Source organism: Papio anubis, unplaced genomic scaffold (assembly GCF_008728515.1).
Source record: "Papio anubis isolate 15944 unplaced genomic scaffold, Panubis1.0 scaffold1443, whole genome shotgun sequence".
Taxonomy (NCBI): domain Eukaryota; kingdom Metazoa; phylum Chordata; class Mammalia; order Primates; family Cercopithecidae; genus Papio; species Papio anubis.
In genome coordinates this window covers 1-11,403 of record NW_022161407.1, presented here as the reverse complement: position 1 = coordinate 11,403, position 11,403 = coordinate 1, and the positions used below count along the sequence as shown (strand labels likewise).

The 11,403-nt window shown below is 47.2% G+C and overlaps 1 long non-coding RNA gene across 1 annotated transcript; it reads left to right on the top strand.

The window, feature by feature from the left end:
- Positions 1-4,703: 4,703 nt before the first annotated feature.
- On the top strand, positions 4,704-11,397 carry LOC116272640. The gene is made up of 3 exons (XR_004181276.1): positions 4,704-4,944; positions 10,522-10,603; positions 11,139-11,397. It is a non-coding gene; the product is annotated as an uncharacterized LOC116272640 (long non-coding RNA).
- The last annotated feature ends 6 nt before the right edge of the window (positions 11,398-11,403 follow it).

Below are 11,403 nucleotides of genomic sequence, written 5' to 3'. Positions count from 1 at the left end.
ACGCAGCTACATATTGCAGTATACGTAGATCACGCGGAGTGTCATTCAGACAGGAAAGGCTGGGACAGATGGTCGCAGCCGCATTGAAGCCCTCCTGACTCTGAAGGTGGCTGAGGGGAAACTGGAAATCCTCATGGAGTAGAAACCATCCAGAGCCCAGGTGAGAGGCGGCTGCAGGTCCCCCCAGGACACTTCTGCAGCCCGACCGAAGGCAGCCCAGAGTCTCCCATCCCCTGGGTGTATTTTTAAAAACTCTGTCCACCATGGATGAATTTGGGTTTGGTATTTGGTTCCCTCGTTGTGTCTGTTGTTCTGTATTTTTGTGTTAATGCCAAAACCATATTGTTTGGATCACTATGGCTCTTCTATGTCATTTGTAATCAGGAAGCATAATACATCCATGTACTTTGTATTTCCCAGTGGTGAGATTGCTGGATGACGTAGTGGTTGTATTTTTCGTTGGAGGAGGAACTGCCGACTATTGCTCGTAGTGTGTACACCAATTTCCATTGCCACCTGTAGTATGTAAGAGGTTTCCTGTCTGCAGATCCACACTGGTGATTGCCTGTTAAAGATTATGTTTTTGCTTTTGGCAACATTCATTTTATGTGGATGGAGACTCTCTCTTAGTGTGGCTTTGGTTTACATTTTTGTGATGGTTAGTGATGTGGACAAGCTTTTCCTTTACCTGTTCATTTCCTGCCTTCTTTTCAGAAATGTCTTTCGGTTCTTTGCCCAAGTTTTGTTGGATTGTTTGGTTTTGTTTATTTTCTCACTCTGTATAGTTTCTGGTATATGTCAGATGAACAGCTTCAGCTACATGATTCCTTATACTCAGCGCCTGGCAGCATCCTCTGCTCATTCCGTCTCTTCTGGTCAATGACCACTGCCTGTGTCTCATTCTTCTCCCTCCCCAGGGCAGGGCCCAGACTTCCTGCCTCCCATGTTTCCTTATCCTCATGGAGGCGTGGCCCAGTGCTGGGCCAGCCACACGGCACAGTGTCCAGTGCCTTTCTGGGTGGTGGGCAGGTCAGTTGGCATGGAAAACAGTGTCTGGGGTTTCTGAGTTGACTATTGAATGCAGACTCACCCCAGTCACAACCAGTCACCGCCACTGCTACCCAAGCAAACCACCCGGGAGCCTGGAAATTGCTCTACCCACCTGTTGCCATGGGTACAGACACTTATCATAGGGAGAACCGAGAAGAGACCCAGCCCACCTGCCCCTGGTGCCCAAGGATGACATTCAGGGGCCTGGGGATCACCCCAACCCACCAACCACAACCTGTGTCCATGCAGCCTCCCACAGGGCCTAAGGACAGGCTGACCCCTCGCAGAGATCCTCCACCTCGCAAATGCACAAGTACTCCATCTAGGGACCAGGGAATAGACCTGCCCTGCCTACCACTTCTGGTTTGTGCTTGCACCAGCAGGGGGCCTAACAACAGGCCAGATCACCTGCTGCCAGCATCCAAGCCTGCCATCTTGGAGCCTGGGATCACCCTGCTCTATGCATGAGCACCGTCGGGGGTCCCCGGGGCCGGTTCATCCCACCTGGCATATGTATGCATGAACTGGAAATGTGTTTTCCTGTCGGGCGCAGTGCTCACTCCTGTGATCCGAGCACTTTGGGAGCCCAAGGCAGGTGGATCAGCTGAGGTCAGGAGTTTGAGACCAGTCTGGCCAACATGGTGAAACCCCGTCTCTACTGAAAATACAAAAATTTGCCGGACATGGTGGCACACACCTGTAGTCCCAGCTACTCTGGAGGCTGATGCAGAATTGCTTGAACTCGGGAGGTATAGACGGAGGCTGCAGTGGGTCGAGATTGCGCCACGGCTCTCCGGACTGGGGAACAGAGTGAGACTCCATCTCAAAAAAGTTAAAAAAAAGCAAGAAAAACAAATGTGTTTGGGGCTGGGATACTTTCAACAACTCAGAGACCTGGGGAAGCAGTTGATATGATACAGAAAAGCCCGTGGCAGATCCAGCTGACAGATGTGATAGCAGTTCTGCTGTTATAAAGCAGTCTTTGTTTGACATTAAGGTTTGTCACAGCTCTTGAAATTTTGTCAGTGAGGTTGAAGGTGTCTCAGAAAGTCCACTGACCCTTGTATTGCATATGCATGAATAAAGTTACAAAAATTTTTTTATCTTTCTGTAGAAATAAATGTGAACTTGGGTTAACTTTCTGAGCCGGTTCCCTTGGAAACCTGGAAAAGGCGGAATGTCATCTGTGTTGCATTACCAGACTACAAATAAAAACATCCCGTAGTTGGTCATCATTATCTGAATTGGGAGAGCTATGAATGAATTGTAAACAATGGGGGCGTCTAGAGTTAGAGAAGAGTAATTGCAATTGTGGAAGTCTGCCATCAGTTGGACTTTGCTGTTATAAAGGTTTTGAAGTCTATGGTCAACTTTTTGGTGGTTTACTTTGGAGAAAAAATCAAGAGGTAAACCATACTTTGAGTTTCCCTGAGTGCAGTGGTGTTTGTAACTAGGCATGTCCCTTGCTGGGACCCTTGAAAACTTTGACAATGGGACTGTTAAAAGAAATCTCAGTTCCTTTTTGAGATACAGGCTTCTAAGCTGGGTAGCCCTGTGCCCTCCCATGTGACCTTGTTCCTTTCCACCTGAGGTATCGCTTGGGGAGCAGGATCCAGAGAAAAAGCCCTGGACTGACGTGTGCACAGCCATGAGGACTCCTGCTAAAGACACAGGCACGATACCAGTCTGCTGGCACACGGTGTTTCGTGTCTTGTATCCTTCTACATGATACCAGTGGCCCTATTGGCTTCATAGGGACTCTTTGAGCCACGTGAATGTTAGATGTATAATTGAGCTGTGGCCAGCCGAGGGCACGGTGGCATGTCAACGTCACTGATCATCAGAGAAACACAAATCAAAACCACAATGAGATATCATCTCACCCCAGTTAAAATAGTTGTTTGTCAAAAAGACAGGCAATAATGAATGCTGGTGAGGATGTGGAGAAAGGGGAACCCTCAAACACTGTTGGTGGGAATGTAAACTCCTGACCTCAGATGATCTGCCGGACTCCTCAGCCTCCCACAGTGCTGCTGAGATTACAGACGTGAGCCACCATGCCTGGCTACAAATGGTATTGTTTTATATGCGACGGTTCGTTTCAAGTACATTGAATACAGTTCCCTTCTGCCTGTTTGTGTTGTATCACAAAACCCATAATGAAGCCCTAAGACCAGAGCATTTGTGAGCCACTCTTGGATTTTGAATGGGACATGGATGGACTCAGCCTCTTTTAATTCCTCTAATGAATCCCATGAGATTAAAAAAAAAAAAAAAACGTTCACTTTAGATTCAAGGGGTACATGTGCAGGTTTGTTACGTGGGTATATTGTGCAATGCTAAGGTTTGGAGTATGAATGATCCCCAGCACCCAGATAGGACCCAATATGTAGATTTTCAGCGCTCACCCCTCTCTCCCCTCTGTGGTTGTCCCCAGTGTCTGTTGTTCCATCTTGATGTCCATGTGTACCCAGTGCTTAGCTCCCACTTGTAAGTGAGAACATGTGATATTTGGTTTTCTGTTTCTGCTTAATGTGCTTTAGATATGACCTCCAGCTGTATCCATGATACTGCAATGGACATAATTTCATTCGCTTTTATGGCTGAGTAGTATCCCATAGTGTGTATGTACCACATTTTCTTTATCCATCCACCGCTAATGAGCATCTAGGTTGATTCCATGTCTGTGCTCTTGTGAACAGTGCTGTGATGAACATACAAGTGCAGGTGACCTTTTTTTTTTTTTTTTTTTTTTCAGAATGATGTATTTTCCTTTGCAGATATCCCCAGTTATGGGATTGCTGGGTTGAATGGTAGTTCTTTTCTAAGTTCTTTGAAAAATTTTCAGACTGCTTCCCACCATGGCTGAAGGAATTTACAGTCACACCAACAGTGTATAAGTGGTGGTGTATGCCTGTAGTCGCAGCTACTCTGGAAGGCTGAGGCAGAATTGGTTGAACCTGGGAGGCGGAGGTTGCAGAGAGCCAAGAGCGCCCCGTTGCACTCCAGTCTGGGCAACAAGAGTGAAACTCCATCTCAAAAAAGAAAAGAAGAATTTGTAAAACTCAATAATAAAATAAAACATGAGGAAAAAACTTGAACATACTTAAGGTACAGATGGCAAAGACACACACGAAAAGATGTTTAACATCATTAGTCATTAGGGAAATGCCAAATTAAAGCCACAGAGATACTGCTACACACACAGAAGAATGGATAATGTTTAAAAACCTGACCATGCTACGAGCTATTGAACATGTAAAGCAACAGGAACTCCCAAACACTGCTGATGGGGATGTAAAACTGCACACCACTTTGGAAAACAGTTTGACAGTTTCTTAAAACATTAAACATGCATCTACTGGCCGGGCGCGGTGGCTCAAGCCTGTAATTCCAGCACTTTGGGAGGCCGAGACGGGCGGATCACAAGGTCAGGAGTTCGAGACCATCCCGGCTAACACAGTGAAACCTGTCTCTACTAAAAAATACAAAAAAACTAGGCGGGCGAGGTGGCGGGCGCCTATAATCCCAGCTACTCTGGAGGCTGAGGCAGGAGAATGGTGTAAACCTGGGAGGCGGAGCTTGCAGTGAGCTGAGATCCGGCCACCGCACTTCAGCCTGGGCGACAGAGTGAGACTTCGTCTCAAAAACAAAAAACAAACAAACAAAAAAATGCATCTACCTTATGATCCCTGCATTCCACTCCTAGGTATTTACCCAAGAGAAAAGGCAATATATGTGCATGCAAAAACTTATACATGAGTTTTCATAGCAGCTTCATTTGTAATAGCCCAAAACTGGAAACAACTCAAACGGCCATCAGCAGATGAATGGATATATTGTGGCACACCGTCCTGCAGAATACTCCGCAATAGAAAGGAACTACTGATACACGTGAGTGAGTCTCAAAATAATTATGCTAAGTGAAAAGCCATTTAGAAAAGAGTAGTTCTGGCCGGGCATGGTGCCTCGCACCTGTAATCCCAGCACTTTGGGAGGCTGAGGTGGGCAGATAACTTGAGATCAGGAGTTTAAGACTAACCTGGCCAACACGGTGAAACCCCGTCTCTACTAAAGATACAAAAACTAGCTGGGTAGGGTGGCATGGGCCTGTAGTCCCAGGTACCTAGGAGGCTGAAGCATGAGAAGAGCTGCAGTCTGGGAGGTGGAGGTTGCAGTGAGCTGAGACTGTACCCCAGTGTGGGTGACAGAGTGAGACTCCACCACACACACACACACACACACACAAAAGTATATTTTACATATCCCAAAATCTATAAAATGCAAACTATGGAAACAAAGTACATCAATGGTTGCTTTTGGATGGTGGTGGGCAGGGAGAGACAGGAGGGAGGGATTACCAAGAGGCATGAGGAAACATTGGGGGTGACAGGTACGTTTACTATCTTGATTGTGATAGTGGCTTCATGGACGTATACATGTGGCAGAATGTATCATATTGCGCACTTAAATCCAGTAATGCTTGGAATGTCCACTTTATTGTGTTTCAATTATACCTCAGTGAAGGGTTGTTTTAAATAATAAAATATTATTTTTAAAAAACAGGCCGGACCCAGTGGCTCACGCCTGTAATCCCAGCAGTTTGGGAAGCTGAGATGGGCGGATCACAAAAAACTAGATAAATAAAGGCTACAAATAAACAGTCAGTTGAAGAGATAATATAAGGTGAAGACTGGAAGACTCCCAAGTACGTAAGTTTGTGTCCTGGTAGAGTTGGACACGTGAATGAGTTGGGTTTTTTTTTTGTTCCCCAGGCTGGAGTACAGTGGCACTATCTGAGCTCACTGCAGCCTTTGCCTCCTGTGCTCAAGTGATCGTCCCCCTCAGCCTCCCAAGTAGCTAGGACCACAAGCATGTGCCACCACGCCCAGCTAATTTTTTTTTTTTTTTTTTTGGTAGAGATGGGGTCTGTCTATATTGCCCAGTCCAGTGGTGAACTCCTGGGCTCAAGCCATTCACCCACCTCGCCCTCCCAAAGTGTTGGCATTATAGGCATGAGCCAGTGGGCCTGGCCATGGATGAGTTCTTGATCCCTTCTTGTCAGCCTCCACATGAAGCTCCCCAAATCCTGTGTTCTTTGGCCTTTAAAAAAATTTAAAAAATTAAAGACACGGTCTCACTATGTTGCCCAGGCTGGTCTTAAACTCCTGGTTTCAAGTGATCCACCCACCTTCTCCTCCCATAGTTCTGGGATTACAAGATTAGTGTTGCCAGCTGTCAGGTGGCTAGGTAGATTCAGTGTAAAGTCCTAGAAGATGTGTATTACTAAAAACAGCTAGCCACCTGACAGCTGGCATCCATCCATTCAGTGAAGATTGCTGGGCACTGTGGATACTGTGGAGGAGGCAGCAGCAGCAGCCGGCCTGCAGAGTGAGATGCAATGCCGGAGGGCTTGAGGAGGAGGTGGCACTGTGATTGGTGTCTGAAGAGTGCCTCCATGATAATGGAGTCAGTGTAAAGTCCCAAAGACCAGGAAGGAGCAACAGGAAAGGATGGTTCATATCCAGCTGACCCATTCAAAAAAACCATAAAACAAAAAACAACATGGGCATCAGCAGGGTAGGACAAGGGGGGCCTCCGGAGTGTTTTTGTTTTTTGTTTTTTTTGCAGTGGGGGAGGGGTGTGCTCAGATTTGCTTGCGGATTGCCGGGGCTGTAGTAGGGAAACAGCAGGGGGGCTGAGACCTGTGATTGGGAGTCTCCAGGTAAGAGGGGTGGACCCTGGGGACTGGGGGTCAGGTAAGGCTGTGAGTGGGGTGTAGAGGCAGGAGCAGTTGGACAGGACCAGTCAGGATGCAGGGCGCAGACTCATCAGTGAGAGCATTCCTGAGCCCAGCATCCAAGAAGCGAGGGAGGTTGGGAAGGTGCTGCTACGAGGCAGGGAGAGGTCCCGAAAAGTCCAGATGAGAGCGTGGCATGCGTGGAAAGTGCTGGGCAGTTTTGGCATCCGTGAAGTCACAGAGGGCTGTGTGTGAACAGGTGGTCTTGGGCATCACCAGGGAGGCCTTGAGACAGGAGCGGGTTGGCTCTCCTGGAGACCAGGCTGTAGGATAGCGTCGGGGCTGAGACATGGACAGTCTCCTTCCACCCCCAACCTCTCCTTGGAGTTTTGAGGCACTGCAGATAATTAGGAGGTGATGTGATAAATCCTACCTGTGGAGGATGCCTTGGGCAGGGAGGACAGGGCGCATAGGAGGGTCGCCCTTTGGGCCCCTGCTCTGAGCTGCTCATCAGGAAAGGAGAGAAGCTCCTACAGCCCGGTGTCAGAGCCTGGCGAGACCCTGTGAGGCCTCGAAAGTAGCAGGTGCCTCCTACAGTCTGTGCGTGGCCATCTCAGGGAATCCTCCCAGCAACTGTTCTAGTTATCCCTGCTCTTCAGGTAGGAGACTGAGGCCAGGAAGGGAAAGGCTGCAGTGATACCTACACTGTCAGTGGCTGGGGTTGTTTGAACCCAGAGACTCTAGGGCCCATGCCTCTGCCATCCTGCCTCTGAGTTTGATAGTTGGACTTGGTCCACCAAGTGCCAGGCCAGCCCTGTGGCTGAGTGCTCCCAGGCATTCACAAGCTGACAATTCTGAAGGACCCACGCACTTGACCGTGCTCCAGTCTGTGTCGTCACATGAAAGGTGGGTGCTGGAATAATAAATGCTGCAAATGGCACTGGGGGTGTTGGCCAGGCTCTGGGGGCACAGGAGCTCTGCCCATGCCCACAGTTGGCCTGTGCTGACCTCCCTCCAGAACAACTGAGTGACACCAGCTCTTTCATTGAGCTGAAGTCTTCCTTCCAAAATCCCTTCAGTGTGGTCTTTGTGGCTCAGAGAAGCTGTGGCCAGGTACAGGATCTGGGGTGGCCCCTGCTTCTCTGCTGTGTGGCCTGAGACAGGAGGCAGGATCTGAGGCCAGGCCCACCTGCAGCAGGTGTTACAAAGAGGCAAATTTGCACTTAAGGTTTGGAAGAACTCGCCAACCAACTACAGTCCCGCTGTCTTTGAAGGTAGTGAGCTCCCCATTGGGGAAGGTATGTTAAGCCAACCTTTCTGGGATGCTGGAAGATCAGAGACCAAGCAGTTAACATTCTGTGATCCTAATATTGCCTCAAATGCTGTGCTGCTTGGATTTGAAGTCAGTTTCATTTAGCCAGTTTACCAAGTGTCTCCTTGGTGCAAGACACCAGGGGACACAAAATGTCCTGGATAATTATTGGGTTTCTGGCTCCCAGGGGTCCCTGAGATGTTGTTCCAGCAGTTCTGGAGTATGGGCCAGGCACGGCTTGCATCTGGACCCATCCATATTGCTCGCTCATTGTCAGCCTCATGACTGCAGTTGAAGATATCAGGCCCCCATGCGCCCACCACCCTGCTCTGCCCCGCCATGGCCCTCACCATGGCCCACTCAGGGCACGAGGCTTTCTGGGTGATTCCTGGAACTCAGTGTGGTCAGCTTTCTGGACCTGACAGTGGGGTGTGTCTGCAATGAGATGCCAGTTGCAGGAAGTGGTTTGCACAGCCTTCCTGGTGTCATGGGTCACTATCTTGCTGAGTGGCTTTGGGCAGGTCCCTTCCCCTCTCAAGCTGCAGGTTCCTATGCCTGGAGCTCCCTTCTTGCCACACCACTGCCTTGTTTTCCCAGATACCAGGATTTTTAACTTCGATTGTTGGAAGTGGTTTTTTTTTTCTGTTTTTGTTTTTTTCTGTTGTTGCTTTTACATACTGCGAGCTTAGATACAGGATTTCCTAAACATAAGCTCACTCTGTGTTTTCTTGTAGCAGTTTTACGCTTTTACGTCTTGTGTTTAGTGTTTAATGTATTTTGAGTTTATGTTTGTTACTGTATAACATCAAGGTCTTATTTCATTGTTTTGGATGTGGCTATCCAGTCATTTCAGACTGCTCAATTGAACAGACTGCTGACTCCTCATCGCATCTATTTTCCCTTCGGAACACAGTCCCACTCATGCTGTCGCCCACGCTGGAGTGCAGTGGTGAGATCTCAGCTCTCTGCAACACCTGCCTCCTTGCTTCGAGTGATTCTCCTGCCTCATCTTCCCAAGTGGCTGGGATTGCTGCTGTGCGCCACCACACCTGACTAGTATTTTTTGTATTTTTACTAGAGATGGGATTTCACCATTTTCGCCAAGCTAGTCTGAAACTCCTGACCTCAAGTGATCTGCCCGACTTGGTCTCCCAAAGTGCTGGGAGTACAGGTGTGAAGCACACCACCCAGCCTCATTGCATCTTGTAGGCGTTCCTTTGAAGAAAATGTGTTGACTGCATACAGGTGTGCGTTTAGGTTCTCTTATGTCCCTAGGTTCATGGATTCATTTTTATGCCACTACTGTAGTCTTTGGTGAGTGGAGGTTTTACATGTAATTTGAAATTGGGGAGTGTGAGGCCTCCAATTGAGCTTGTATTCCCTAGGATTGCTTTGCATATTCAGGATCTGTGGGTGTTTGGGTAGTTCCATGTGAAATTTTAGCCGTGTATCATTCACATTCCTTTAAACATTTGTTTCATACTTCATGTCCAGAATTAGGGGTGCATTGGGACATTGTGATACTTGTTTGTATACCTTGAGTATGGATAAAATCAGGGAGTTTCCCATGCTTCTGACCGGGTATAGGTTTGATATCTTTGATGTTTGAATATTCAGTATCCTCCTTGGTAGCTGTTTTGAAAACAGCACTACCATGTTGTTAAGTGTCATCGCCCTGCTTTGGAGTAGAATACCAGAATGTATTCCTCTCCTGTAACTCTCTGTGTACCTGTTGCCAATCCTTGATGTCATCTCCTCCACCTAGTCTGTGATGACCACTGCTATACTTTCACCTTCAGTGAGTTGCATTTTTCAGCTCCCACATGAGTGAGAACATGCAGGCTTGGTCTTTGTCTGCATTTCTGATTTGATTGAACAGAATATCTGCAGGTGTAGTCATGTTGCACTCCAGGTGCAGTCCTATCATGGAAATGATAGGATTCCATGAATGTTGATGGCCCAAAAGTATTCCATTGTGTCTGTGTACTAGAGATTCTTCATCCATTCATCTGTGGATGGACAGGGAAGCTGATTGCTTGTCTTGGCTTTTGTGCATAGGGCTGAATTCCACCTGAGGCGACAGATCATCTCTTCCATGTCCTGATCATGTGCTCTGCATATGTACCTAAGAATAGAATTACTGGAGAAAATGGTAGTTGTAGTTTTAGGATTTCAAGGTACATCCAGGTGGTTTCTTCAGTGTGCATACTAGTTCACCATTTCCCACCAACTGTGGAGACAGGTTCCTCCTCTGGAAATCCACACCTTGTTTTGTGTTTTAATGTGTTTCACCATTTTTCTTGTAGCATCCGTTGCATGGAGAGTGAGATGGAATCTTGAGTGTGTTTTTGATTTGTGTGTGTGTGTGATAAGTGGTACTTGTTACATTATTCTGAATTTGTTTTAATTCGTTGTGTAGTACTGGGCGGAGGACCTGAAGACATGAGGTTGATGCACAGGTCACAGAGAAGATACTCACCATCGCTGATTCACACAAAAGCGTAAGTGAAAATCCCACTCAAGATTTCATCTCACTCCAGTTAGAATGAATACTACCAACGTTTGATGGCAGTTTTGTTTCTATAGAGTGTGTGTGTGTGTGTGTGTGTGTGTGTATGTGTATACACACACACACAACCCAAGGGTGCAAGGGACATTTTGACATATGTATATGTAGTATCATGATCAAATCATCATATCTGGCATGTCTGTGACCTTCCATCATTATTATTTCTCTGTGGAGAGAATATTCAGAACCGTATTTTCCAGCTGATTTTCAAAAATTTTTCTAGATTCTGTTGACCCTAGTCACCCTGCTGTGCAATAGAACACCAGAATGGATTCCTCATATCAGAGCGTCACTCTGTACCCGTTACCAATCCCTGCCGAGGCTCCCTGCTCTCCCCAGCCTCTAGTGACCTCTGTTGGAAGTTGTGCTTCTAGGAGACAATGTTTTTTGGATTCCGTATACCTGATGTCATGCAGCGTGGGTCTCTCCCTGGCAGACTCGTTTCATTTCACCTAATTGTCTTCCAGATTTCTCCAAGTGGTTGCAGACGACATGATTTCCTGAAGTGTTACAGCTGAAGTGTGTTTCCTTGTGTACATGTACTGTGGTTCCTTTATCCCTTCATCTGTGGATAGACAGGTAGGTTGATTCCGCATCTTGGCTATTGTGACTAGGGCTTCAGGACACGTGAAAAGGCAGATAACACAGGGATTTCATCTTCTCTAAACATGCACCCAGGGTTGGGATTGTCAGCTGGCGTAATGGTTGTACTTTTACCTTTTTTTTTTTTTT